This window comes from Chionomys nivalis, chromosome 5 (genome assembly GCF_950005125.1).
Source record: "Chionomys nivalis chromosome 5, mChiNiv1.1, whole genome shotgun sequence".
Taxonomy (NCBI): domain Eukaryota; kingdom Metazoa; phylum Chordata; class Mammalia; order Rodentia; family Cricetidae; genus Chionomys; species Chionomys nivalis.
This window is the reverse complement of record NC_080090.1, coordinates 51,103,100-51,115,978: the sequence shown is the minus strand read 5'-3', so window position 1 is coordinate 51,115,978 and position 12,879 is coordinate 51,103,100.

The window sequence follows — 12,879 nt, the reverse complement described above, 5'->3', positions numbered from 1 at the left end:
GATCTGCTCATCTCTGCCTCCCAAGTGCTGGCTTAAACTTATATCTTGTTATCCTTTAGTTTTAGCTTTTACATTTTAGTTTTTAAATTTTGAAGGCTGGGTGTGGTGAGACATATCTGTAATCCCAGCTGTCGAGACAGTGAGAACCTGGAGTCTTGGGCTACATAGCAGGGCTTCATCTCAAAACACACATACACACACACACACACACACACACACACTCCCCCACCATGCACACATTATAATAAGTTGATGAAGTAAGATGTTTTTGAGTGAGAAACCTATCTTATTGCAGGAAAACAGTTCCGGTGGTGCAGAAAACCCAGGTAAGCACCTACCTTCCTGAGAAGTCTCCAGAGAACAGGACAATGACACGTATAGGGACAGATGCAGATGTGTGAAGGAGATAATGAAGCTAGAGGCACATGGGAGAACCAGGGCAGGGCACCGCAGACCTTGCTCGGTCTGCAGGCCTGAGAACTTGGGTGGTGCATGTAAAATCCTCGAGCCTGTATTTCTGATGGTGACTGAGGTTGGAAGTGTGACATCTCTTTCTCGGGAGATGGGGAAAGAACATTCTTGCCTCTCCCTTTTCATTCCATCTGGGCCCTCAGCTGTGGATGTGGATGCAAAACAACTCTCCATGCAAAGGGAATAAGAGTTTATTCTGGCCCAGATATGAGTGAACATGGCCTTGGAACACAGATTCAGGTAGCCCCAAGTAACATGTTTCTTGTGGAAGCATTACATGGATTTTTTTTGTTTGTTTGTTTTGTTTTGTTTTTCGAGACAGGGTTTCTCTGTAGCTTTGCTGCCTGTCCTGGAACTAGCTCTTGTAGACCAGGCTGGCCTCGAACTCCCAGAGATCCGCCTGCCTCTGCCTCCCAAGAGTGCTGGGATTAAAGGCGTGTGCCACCACCGCCCGGCATTACATGGATTTTTATAGTCACGGAATGAAATAAGTAAAAAGCAAAAACATTTTTCAAAACACCAGGTTTGGGATCTCTGTGAGTTCGAGACCAGCCTGGTCTACGGAGCTAGTTCCAGGACAGGCTCCAAAGCCACAGAGAAACCCTGTCTCAAAAAACCAAAAAAAAAAAAAAAAAAACAAAAAAACACCAGGTTTGTTACAGCAAAGCAGGAAATAGTCAGCTCTTTCTATTTTTACTAATAATGAATAGAGCAATTTTTAAAAATGTATGTGAGTATGCATGTTTGTACATGTTGTGGAGGTATATTTCCATATGCATGTTTGGAGGTCAGGAATCAACATTGAATATCATCCTCTGTCTATCTTCACCTTACATTTTGAGACAAGTCTCTCCCTGAACCTGGGGCTCATGGATAGATTGAAGCAGCGGGTCAGAGAGCCCCTGGGATCTTCTGCCTCTTCTCCTCCAGAGCTGAGTTATAAGCTGTACCCAACATTACATGGATGCTAGAGATCCAAACTAAGGTAAGCACGTTACCCACTAAGCCCCAGTTTTAAAAATTGTATGTAGATGTCCTAGTTGTGGCTACTATGCTATGATGAAACACCATGTTGTGGACAGGGTTTATTGGGCTTCCACATTATAGTCTATCGCTGAAGGAAGTCAGCATAGTAGTTTAAACATGGCAGGAACCTAGAGATGGGAGCTGATGCACAGGCCATGAAGGGTGCCGTTTACTGCCTTGCTCTCCATGGCTTGCTCAGCCTGGTTTCTCATTGATCCCAGGACCATCATCTATCATCCTAGGGGATAACCCCACCCACAATAGCCTGGGCTCTCCTCTATCAATCACTAATTAAGAAAATGCCCTACAAACTTGCTTGCTTACAGTCTAATCTCTATCTATCTATCTATCTATCTATCTATCTATCTATCTATCTATCTATCTATCTATCATCTACCTATCTATCATCTATCTATTGGTAAAGGATAAAATGAGTACTGTTGTAGCCACCCTAAACAAAATAATTCTTTGGGGGGAAAATCCCTGCCACCTAGGAACCAGGAATTCCATTGTTCCCTCCTAATTACACCAAGAACAGGAATGTTAGAGATTTCCTAGAGTCAGGTGATCCCAAGGATGAAATGCCTGAGGCTGTGAAAGGCAAGAGTTCAGTTAATAAATAGAAAGAAATCAGAATGGTCCTGTAAAACGGGAAAAGAGTAAGGCGTCAGGACCTTTTGGATAAAGTTCTCCATTCTCTTGGAGGCTTGAGGAAAGTTCCTGCTTGATAAACCAGTGCCTAAAGTCGCAGTCAAGACTAGATTCCTCAAGGCCTGACCTCAAACCACACCCCAGCTCAAGTCCCCTTGTCTCCAATTTAATCCTAAAGGGTACAATCTTTTTTCAATTAAATGCTGCTGGCAGCCATCCTGGTTCACCTTCAGTGTGTGCCTCCCTCCCCCGTCCCCCCCCCCCCCGTCCCCGCGCCCCGCTGAATCTACACACCCTCTTTGGGTCCCCCACCCCCGGAAACAGGTCTCCACATCACAGGCCATGTGGAGCTGTGGTAATACTATCTTCCCCTGTCTTCCCGTCCTCTCCTGTCCCAGCCTGCATGCAGTTAGGTGGTTCCTCCGTGTCGGTGGCAGCAGCGGGAAAGTGGGCATTTGGAATTGAGGAGGGCTCCTAGTCTGTGGCCAGAGCAGCTGTGTTTCCAAGATCCTGCAGAGAATCCTCACTGCCTTTCCTCTCTGGTCTCTTGGTCTCTGATGTAGAATCAGGGCTGGGAAATTGCACGCCAAATCAGAGAAAGCTCGCCACCTATTCATGGAGTGATAGGCAGGGGGCGTGTGTGTGCTTTCTCTGGAGTCAGTCCTGAATTCAGATACTATCTTTTATGATGGCAATGAAGACATCTCGGACAACTCTTCAGTGCCATAAATCTCCCTCTTCCTCTCTTGGAGTCACACTTGAGCAGGGTCCAATCCAATTGGCCTCTGCTGGTGGAGAAGGCAGTTTGTGGGGGTAGGTTTTGAGTGAGCACAACCCTACTTCACACTGAGCTCTGAGTTCTGTTTCTTTTCCCTTTTTTTTTTTTTTTACGATTTATTTATTTATTATGTATACAGTGTTCTGGCTGCATGTGGCAGAAGAGAGCATCAGACCTCATTACAGATGGCTGTGAGCCACCATGTGGTTGCTGGGAATTGAACTCAGGACCTCTGGAAGGAAAGTCAGTGCTCTTAACCTCTGGGCCATCTCTCCAGCCCATGTTTCCTATCCTTGACAGATATGAGCAAGCATGTGCTATAAGTCCCTGACGCCAGGAAGCTTGCAGGCTCAGAGTCGTGTCTTCCCCTGCTAGAATGGGCTGCACCAGCTCGAATCATAAGTTAAAATGTACCCTTTTCCCTTGCTATCCTTTCACAGGGAGGAGGAAAAAACCGAGTTACAGCATCTTAATATCAAATTTTGGTTTTGGAAGCTTTAGTCATTCGGCTGTTTTGAAAACTCACCAAGGTAAATTCCCACATGCTGTTTCTCAAAGATGACTATAGGCTTTTGCTCTGGGCTTGATGTGTGTGGAGGTGTAAATGAGGATGGCTTCCATAGGCTCTTCTATTTAAAAGCTTGGTTCCTAGTAGGTGGAACTGTTTGGGAAGGGTTGGGGGATGTGGGTGGTCCTGCTGGAGGTTTGTCACTAAGGGTGAGCTTTGAGGTTTCAAAAGCCCACACCAGGCCCAGTTAGCTCTCTTTGCCTCATGATTGTGTCTCAGGATGTGAGCCTTCAACTCCAGCTCCAGTGCCAAGCCTTTCTGCCTGACGCCATGCTTTCCGCTCTGATGATGGAAACCATAAGCCTCAAATAAGCACAAATAAATTGGTCATGCTCTTTTCACAGTGTTGGAAACGTAACTAAGAGAATGTATTTCAGATTTTGAATGTTTTCCAGAGTTTAAAATATTTACATACACATAATAAAAAATCTTGAAGATCGGACTGAAGTGTAATGGTCTGTCCTGTCCCTTTAAGAGGCAAGCCACGTCCACTCCCCTCCTGCCCCCTCCCCCACCGAGGCAAGGTGATCTTCAGCTTCCAGCCTGAGTCCCTTCCTTTTCTATCTCCCTCTTGAAGAGGCAACTTCTGCCTCTCCCCACTTTTCCCACTTCTCCCCATCCCCCCTCCCTCTCTCCCCCTGCTCTTCTTCTTTCTCCCTTCTCCTCTTCGCTTCCATAACCCACTAAATAAATATCCAACCTCACCCTACATGGTGTGCCTATCCATGCTTTTGTCTCTTGCCCGCCATATGTCTCCCTGCCCAGGACCAACCACCTTTGGAGACTGCGACGTGGTCTCACGGCATGGTCTCATGGTGTGCCCATCTGTCTGTCTCTCCTCATGGCCTGCTGCAGCCACTTGGGGAACTGTGTCATCCCTGCCTGGGACTGGCTGCTCTCGGGACCTGCTGCCTGCTGCCTGCCCCTGCTCAGGGACCTGCAGCATGGTCACATGGCCTGCTGCCCACTGCAGCCACTCGGAAACCTGTAGCATTTTTACTTAATCCATTACACTAAGTCCAAATCAGAAATTAATTCATGTTTCATAAACACTATGTTATTTTCTATAATATTTTTAAGACATTTGTGTTTTGACTGTGATAAAGTATGTCACATGACTGTGACCACATGATTGCATGGGTCAAACAATGAATTCTCTACTCCTGTCTAGAAATGAACACTGCATTCAACTTAGCTGTGGTCAAAATTTGGGGGTTGGAGTATTTGGAATTGGGGGAGCACAACGTCTATGTTACTGCTGAGATGCACCTATAGAGGGCGCTCTCTTGGCCTGACTCTGGCAGATGCCACAGAAAGTGGGAAGATCTGTTAACAGCCACTGCTGTGTGACTAACAAGATCTGTGGACTTCCAAAAATATTATCACTCAAGTTCTCTGGCCTTAACCACAGTGTCTGTGGGTTGCAAAGCTCAGATGCAGAGCCCACATTTTGACTTTGCAGCAGCCAAGGCTCAAAGGTGCCCAGAAAGCTTCACTCATGTACTGTATAAAGAACTTTGAGAAGATGGGATAAAATGTTTCCAGGCACAAAAGAGACACTTCTTTAGAGTCCTAAACATGTCCCTGTCTATTACTTAACTAAATAAAATACATGGGAACTAAAGAAAATACATTGGAACTATCTAGTACTGAAGGGGAAAAAAACATTTGCCTGATACATTAGAGCTGGGTTTTGTGTTTCTCAGGTTGAAAGAAATCTCTGAGTTAACTATCACTCAGACTTTCCTACATGTAGCTGATAGACTAAAGGAGACAGTGTTTCACCCCATTATTTCTGGAGCTTAGTAATAGTAAACGGCATGAAAATAATGAGAATGTTCCTTTAAAACATTTTTGTAGGACCCATAATACAAAAGAAAAAACCAATAAAATATATTTGTATCAACACTGATAGGTAAAAGAGTAATTTATATTAACTAACTAGAAATACTGTTTTATTAATGTTAACTGACTACAGTAACTTGAAGTAGACTAACATTTTTTGCCAAAGAAAATATGTATGCAAATATATATTTTCAGAATCTTGATCTTAAAAAAATTATACATTGGTTTAAAATACAGCATAAATTAGTAATACACCAGAGCTGTAAGGAAAACCAATGTTGCCACCATAAATGATTTTGCTCTGAAAACAAAAGTATAAAAACAATGGGAGGAATGAATTATGTATGAGCTGATTCATGACTATTTCTAATAACATTTATAGTAGCAAAGATGAAAATAATGTAAACATTCTTAGGTAATCTTTGCATTAAAAATATCCATGCTGTGCTTCTAAAATGGAATATCGTGACCATGAAGAATGGTCAGGAACTTTCTGGGCATGGGGCATTTGCCATCTTAGCTCTTTACTAGAATCTCTGCAGAATGATTACAAATCTGAGAAATCAGATTATCCTTTCAACTACAATTTTGTTTTTTTTTTAAAAGTTCTATATTGAAATAATTTTTCACTGAGGTCACCAACATAGTAGAGAATCCCCCTGGTACCATATACCTACTTTCTTCAATGGTGACGGTTCATATAAACACAGCACAGACTCCAAACTCAGGCACTGGTGCTGTGGTGGTATGAAGAGGAATGGCCACCATGGGCTCATGTCTGAATGCTCTGTCGTCAGCAAGCAGCACTACTTGAGAAGGATTGGAGGTGTGGCCTTGTTGGAGTAGATGTGGCCTTCTTGGAGAAAGTATGTCATTGGGGTGGGGTGGGCTTTGAGGTTTCAAGGGCCCAAGCCAGGCCCAGTGTCTCTCTCTTCCTGCTGCCTATGGATCTGGATGTAGAACTCTCAGTTACTTCTCCAGCACCAAGTTTGCCTTCATCACCACGCTTCCCACTATGATGACTAAATTTCTAAACTGTAAGCAAGTCCCCAATTAAATACTTTCTTTTCTAAGACTTGCCATAGTCAGTGTGTCTCTTCACAGTGATACAGAATAGTGACTAAGAATGAAGTTGGTACCAGGAGTGGGGTATTGCTGTGATAGACCTGACCATGCTGCTTGTTGGTGGAATGTGGACTTTGGGACTTTGGATTAGGAAACCAGTTGAAGAAGCATCGAAGACGATGGTGCTGAGAACTATGTAGATTTTGATGACTTGACTAAAAAAGTTCAGAGAAGAATATTAGTAAGTGAACCACAGACCATTCATGTCATATTTTGTTGAAGAATGGGGCTAATTTCTGATCCTGTCCAAAAATTTTATCTGAAGCTAAGTTGAAGAGCTATGGATTAATGGCAGAGGGGATTTCTATGGATTAATGGCAGACAGCCTCGGATTGACTATGTCACATGGTTATGAGTGATCACTCTTAATGCAGATAGATCTATAATTAAAAGGAACAAGCTGAGTAAGGAAAAAGACAAAATGTACAGTTTGAGGAGAAAAGGGGCACTAGGAAGTATAATAGAGCTAAATCCAGTACCCAAGGATATATAAAGTTTAAATGAAAGCCTGATGCTAACTGGAATAAAGGGAGTGGTGCCTTCAGGGCAGGACCCTATCCAGTTAAACTTCCAGCTTGTAAAACGGAGATAACACATTATGCTCCATGAGGAAGGAGAGAGACAACACTTGTGGTTCCAAAGATTTTAATAATTCACCACATAAGTGGGTCACTGATCGATATGAGCTGCAGGACAAGGACTTGGGAGCCTTGTTTCTCCTGACAGTCCCTAGTAGGGGCAGAAGTGGGGTTTGTAAGCATAAAATTCTCAAACATTTTTTGCCAAGTTACAATTACATTTTTCACTAATCAGGATTTAGAGATTAGGGGCTTCCTTGAATGTTCCATCATCGTCAATCAACTTACAGTGCGAACCTTTCATTCCAACCAATCAGATTCATTTGTTCTTTCTGTTTGTTAGAAACAGTCATGTTTATAAAGAACTAAAGATGTATAACGGCTATTTCTATGGTTTTTGTGAGGACATGGATTAGCCATGGGAAGGTTATCAGCTCTCCTAGGGCTTGGGAACCTGAACTTTATTCACCCTGCAGGGAAAATGGAATCTGAAGTCAAAATGAACACTCAGGCCAAGGTGCTTTTGTCTGTTCCCTTCAGTAGCTAGGCAGTGGTGGGCCATGCCTTTAATCCCAGAACTCTGGAGGCATAGGCAGGCAGATCTCTGTGAGTTCTAAGTCAGCATGGTCTACAGAGTGAATTCCAGGATAGCCAGGGAAACCCTATTTAGAAAAACAAAATAACACCAACAGAAAAACAGAAACAAATAAAAACAAAAACAAACTCCAAAAACATTGGTGCAAATATAATTGAACAAGGAGACAAAGTTTCAGGCCCAGCAAGTAGTAGAACTCAGAAGTTTTGGCCACATGGTTCTTCTGGCTTTGGAGTCAAGAATATTTGAAAGTGGTTGTGGAATCTCCCTCTGCAACTGAGGAAAGCGGCAGAGGCCAGACACGTGTCAGGGATGTCCCTGTGTGAAGGCCCAGGGAGGTCATTGTGTGGAGTTGTGAAGGTGAAGCCTGAATTGCCTTTGAAACCCTAAGATGTTAGAGTCATGGGACACCTGCTGAGAAAAGATGCTAACAGGAGTACAAGTAGCCCAAGAGAGAGAAGTGTGTTGCAGTCAACAAAACCAAAAGCAATAGGTTTTCTGCTCCCTCTGCCCCAGATAATAAGTTTCTCCACCATGCAGTAAACCAGATCAAGTCGAACTGAAAACATATAACAATAGGTTTATTGAGAGCAACTCCAGGGCAGATTGTCTGATCCCTGAGATTGAGGCCAGAGAAGTCGGATATCTGAACTAAAGCAGGGAGATTTTATAGGTTGTAGGCAAGGGGTGATGATGTGTCTTTCCACAAGTTGGGTTTGTGCGCAAGTATGGTCAAATGCTGAGCACTTGGGTGGGGACTTGGATGGCTGACAACTTTAAGGGGGGGAAGCTGCAATAGCCATCAAGGATGCGGAACTGGGCTTTGCGGTGCCTTTTCTTTGTTTGGAGAGGGAGAGAGACAGAGACAAAGAGAGACAGGCAGAGGCAGAGAGAATGGGACTTTCCAGCTTGTTCAGGAGGGAGCACGAGGCTCCAACCAAACAGAAAAGAGGTGGAGATCTGTAGAGTATGTTGACTTTAGATATGAAATGCAGAGTTTTGAGTTTGCCCAGCTGGTTTTCAGTCTTGCTTTGGTTCAGTATTTTCTCATTATTCTCCCTTTTGGAATGGCAATATATATTCTATTTCATTATATGTTGGAAGTATGTGACCTGCTTTTTGATTTTGATTTTATGGGGAGGTTACAGTTAAGAGACTGTCTTCAGTCTCGGAAGGGACTTTGAACTTTGGGCTTTTAAACAGTGCTGATACCATGATAGACTATCAGGACTTTTGAAGTTGGATCCATTATGATATGGCTACAAGCCTATGGGGGGGGCAGGGAGTGTAATGTGTCAGTCTGAATAAGAATGGCCTTCATAGGCTCATGTATTTGAATGCTTCTGCATCTGCAAGTGGTACTGCTGGAAAAGGATTAGGAGGTGTGGCCTTGTTGGAGTAGTTGTATCTTTGTTAGAGGTATTTTGTCTCTGAGGGTGGGCTTTGGGGTTTTAAAAGCCCAAACCAGGCCCAGTGTCTCTCTCTTCCTGCTGCCTGTGAATCCAGATATAGAACTCTCCACTTCTCCAGCGTCATGTCTGATTGCATGTCACCATTCTCCATGCTCTGATGATAGTGGACTAAACCCTTGAAATTGTAAGCAAGCCCTCAATTAAATGTTTTCTATGAGTTTTCTAGGTCTTTGTGCCTAGTCACAGCAACAGAAGACTGACCAAGAACACACCTTTTGTGCTACTGTGTTGCATTTGTGGAACTGGAATTAGGTAACCACCATGACAGGGAAGACGCTGAACAAGTAAGGCCTGTGAGATGGCTCAGTGAGTAAAGGTCACAAGCTGAGGACCCGAGTTCAGTCCCTGGATCCCATATGTGGACAGAAAGAATTGACTCTCACAAATTGTCCTCTAATTTACTTGTATGGACACACACACACACACATGCACACGCACACACACACATGTACACACACCCCACAAAATAAATTGTAAAGAAGAAGGAGAAGACATAAAAGTACTCAGTCACCGCAGGCATCTCCCTCATGCTGCCCTAACATAGTATACTGGTCCTTTCTTCTGCTATCCTTGATCCTGGAAACTGTCAATCAGCTCTCCAGCAACATCATTTTGTTATTTTGAGAATATTATATAAGCACGGCATAGCATAAGTTTGGTTTTTCCCATGGAGGATAATGGCATTGACTTCTACAGCATCAGCTTTTTTCCTTTTTATTGCTGGATGCTGTGTATTTCCTGGCATGGTTAGACTATCATTTAATTATTTACCTGCTGCAGAATTCTTGGATTGTTTGCAACTTAGAGCTGATACCAAAAAAGCCGTTACAAACAGTCCTGTCCAGGTTTCTGTGTGAACATAAGTCTGTTTCTCTGGGATAAATGCCCAAGTAGACTTGCTAGGCTGTAGGATGATTGTATGCTTGGTTGTTTGAGAAACTGCCAAATTTTCTTCCCGAGTCTGTACCATTTCCACTCTCAACCACAGTTTTCTTTTTATGCAGAATGTTACTGACTACTGTGAGGCACGGCTCTAGGCCAGAGGCACATGAGGAACTGAGACACTGTTATGTTGTTAAGAAAATCAGTTTGATATACCTTAGATGAAGAAGCAAAGAGAAAGAGTCAAGATGAACCCCTTTGCTTGCCTGTAAGGTCTCATGCTCGACTCTAAGCTTATCAAAATGATCCCCTTGACATCACACTAAACTTCTGCTGGCTAGCCTAGATAAGGAACACACTGCCAGGTCACCTGGCTGTACTCATGACCTCTGACCCAGGTTCACAGTCTGTCTGAAGGTGCCTTTCGAAATTCTGGCTTATTCTGGAAGGTTATGCCCCAAATTCCCGGAATTAAAACCATATAAGGATCTTAATCACTCTAGAGCCAACCCATGGAGAGACCTTTGTTCCTGTACATTCTAACTCCACAATACTGGGCTGTTATGCCAAGATTATGGGGACCCCCAAAAGACCACCACAGATGGTATGTATGTATGTAAATCCTGTATGTAAAAGCAAAGAACCTTTATTCAAGTTTGAATTTGGACTCTCCATGTGTCCAGTGCATTGGTATGGTCAGAGAGCCTCGGGCTCAGTTGGGGTGGGGTTTTTATCATAGCAGAGGTTGGGGTGAGGGTTTTCTATGGTTCAGGACCCCTGATTGGCTGACATTTGTCTAGGGGTGTCTTGATGAAAGGGGATGGGTGTGTGCTGAGCTAAAAGACATCAGGTGATCCTATCTACAGTGGTTGGAACATTAGGAATTTTCTTTGGAAATCTAGGTACTTTCCCTTTGGATGGTCCGTTCCTGGGTGGTCCCTGGGTGGTCCTTATTTGTGGTCTTTCCTGGAACAGGTAATCTGACTCAGGTCTCTATTGAGCTTGTCATGGGTGGGCCCTCCATAGACCTCACATTCAAATGGTCTTTGAATTCTTCTTGTCTGTCATCCTCCTCTGTACCTCAGACTTTCTGTTGAGAGCATAGGCTTGTGATCATGCTTACTGCATTAGGAGTCTGGACTCTAGGCCATGTTGCCCTTTCTGGTGTTCACGGTCAGGGGACTCCTACGTCTCTTTCTCACCTGAACATTCAAGTGATGGATAACAGCAACACTCCCTAACTGGACCATTCAGTCATTCTGGGCCCCTGAGGATAGGGTGTCCATGTTTGGGGCGATATATCCTAATCTCCCACAAATATTACTTACCATAGGGCTTGATGGGCGTGTCCCACTGACTCAGAGTGCAACACATCCCTGCTTCCAGACAGTGTGTGGTAAGAAGTAACTTGGAGCAGGTTTGCCACATCATGACCCACAGGACCACAGAGGTTAATAGTAAGAGATGGTTTTTAGTGAATGCACGACCTGAGGTGGGGCTGCTGCCACAACTCACTGGCCAGCACTCTGCAATGCAACTTCTTTGGTTGGAGTCCCCTAACTCCCCTCAGCCTGAGTTCACTGATGTATAAAATGCCACAGTGGCCCCTGACCTTTGACCTTTCAGATAGATTTGCAACCAGGCTGAAGATAAAGGTACCTACCATTTTCTTTCCGGTACTTGAAGATATCCCGGGCTTTGCTCTACAAAAATGTCTGTCATCTCAAAGACCCATTTCCCTGGGCTCTCAGAGTGTAAATGTCATGGTGATGAACACACTGGCGTCTGGGTTCTAGCTGCTCAACCTCAGAATGCACCTCCAGAGCCCAGGGCCTCTGGGGCTTGAACCTTCATAAACTGGGGCTTAAAGGCTGTTGGTACTGCTTTAAAGAGATTTGCTTTATTCCCTGTGCTTCTGGGGAGGAACTGACATTCACAGCAGGGTTGGGGTTTAATGGTGAAACTTGAGCGGGCCACCCTGCGTGCTCAGATGGAGTCAGATGTTTGTACAGAGGGCTGTGGTGTCAAACCCACAGCTTCACAGGCCATATGCCTTCCTCGCTTTAAGCAGAGAAGAGGTAGCTGCCTCACAGTTTTAATTGCTAAGCCTGAGCTGCTAACCCGAATTTCTGCATTTAATGAGGTTGAGTGTGAACAGAGGCAAACAGCAGTAGGCTTCTTTGTTCTCTCATGCCCACAACTTGTTTCCTTTGTTTGCACTCAAACCCACAACCAGAGAGAGGTCTTTCAGACGGAGAGACCAAGCAGTAACTTCACCTTCTCTGATACCTCTTGCTGGGATCTGTTACCCATCCTGTTTCCTAGAGGGAGTAACTCAGAATTCTTCATACTGGCTGAAAATGGTCTGAAGCCCAATCCCCAACTCCAGTGGGTAAGAAACAAAGCTTGCTTTTCTAATGCTAAACTCTGAGCAGGTCTCCATCATGCTTGCCAAGGTAAGAACTCTCACTGAGGGCTTTCCTGTGAACATGCACACAGGTAGGTTTCCCATAGTCCTGGGACTGAGGCAAGACCAAGGAAAGGGAGAAGAAAGTGTCCTCTTTGGTCATCAGTCCACGTAGCCAGTTGAAGAATCTTTTGATCACTCAGTGAACCTCTTGGTTCTAGGGTTCCCTGCTACATTGCTGACATATTGAAGCTGCCCAGATAGTGCTTGCAAAACCTTTTACAGTCTTCCAACTCTAGACAGTGTCCTAGAGCCACTCCTTTCATTGCTTCTCTCTCTCTCTCTTCTCTCTCCCTCTCTCCTCCCTAGGTTTTGCTGTGTAGCCAAGGATAGTCTTTAACTCAGTGTGTAGCCTAGGTGCTGACCTTAACTTGTCCTTGATTCTTCTTCCTCAGCTTTCCAAGTGCTATAGAAATTTAGG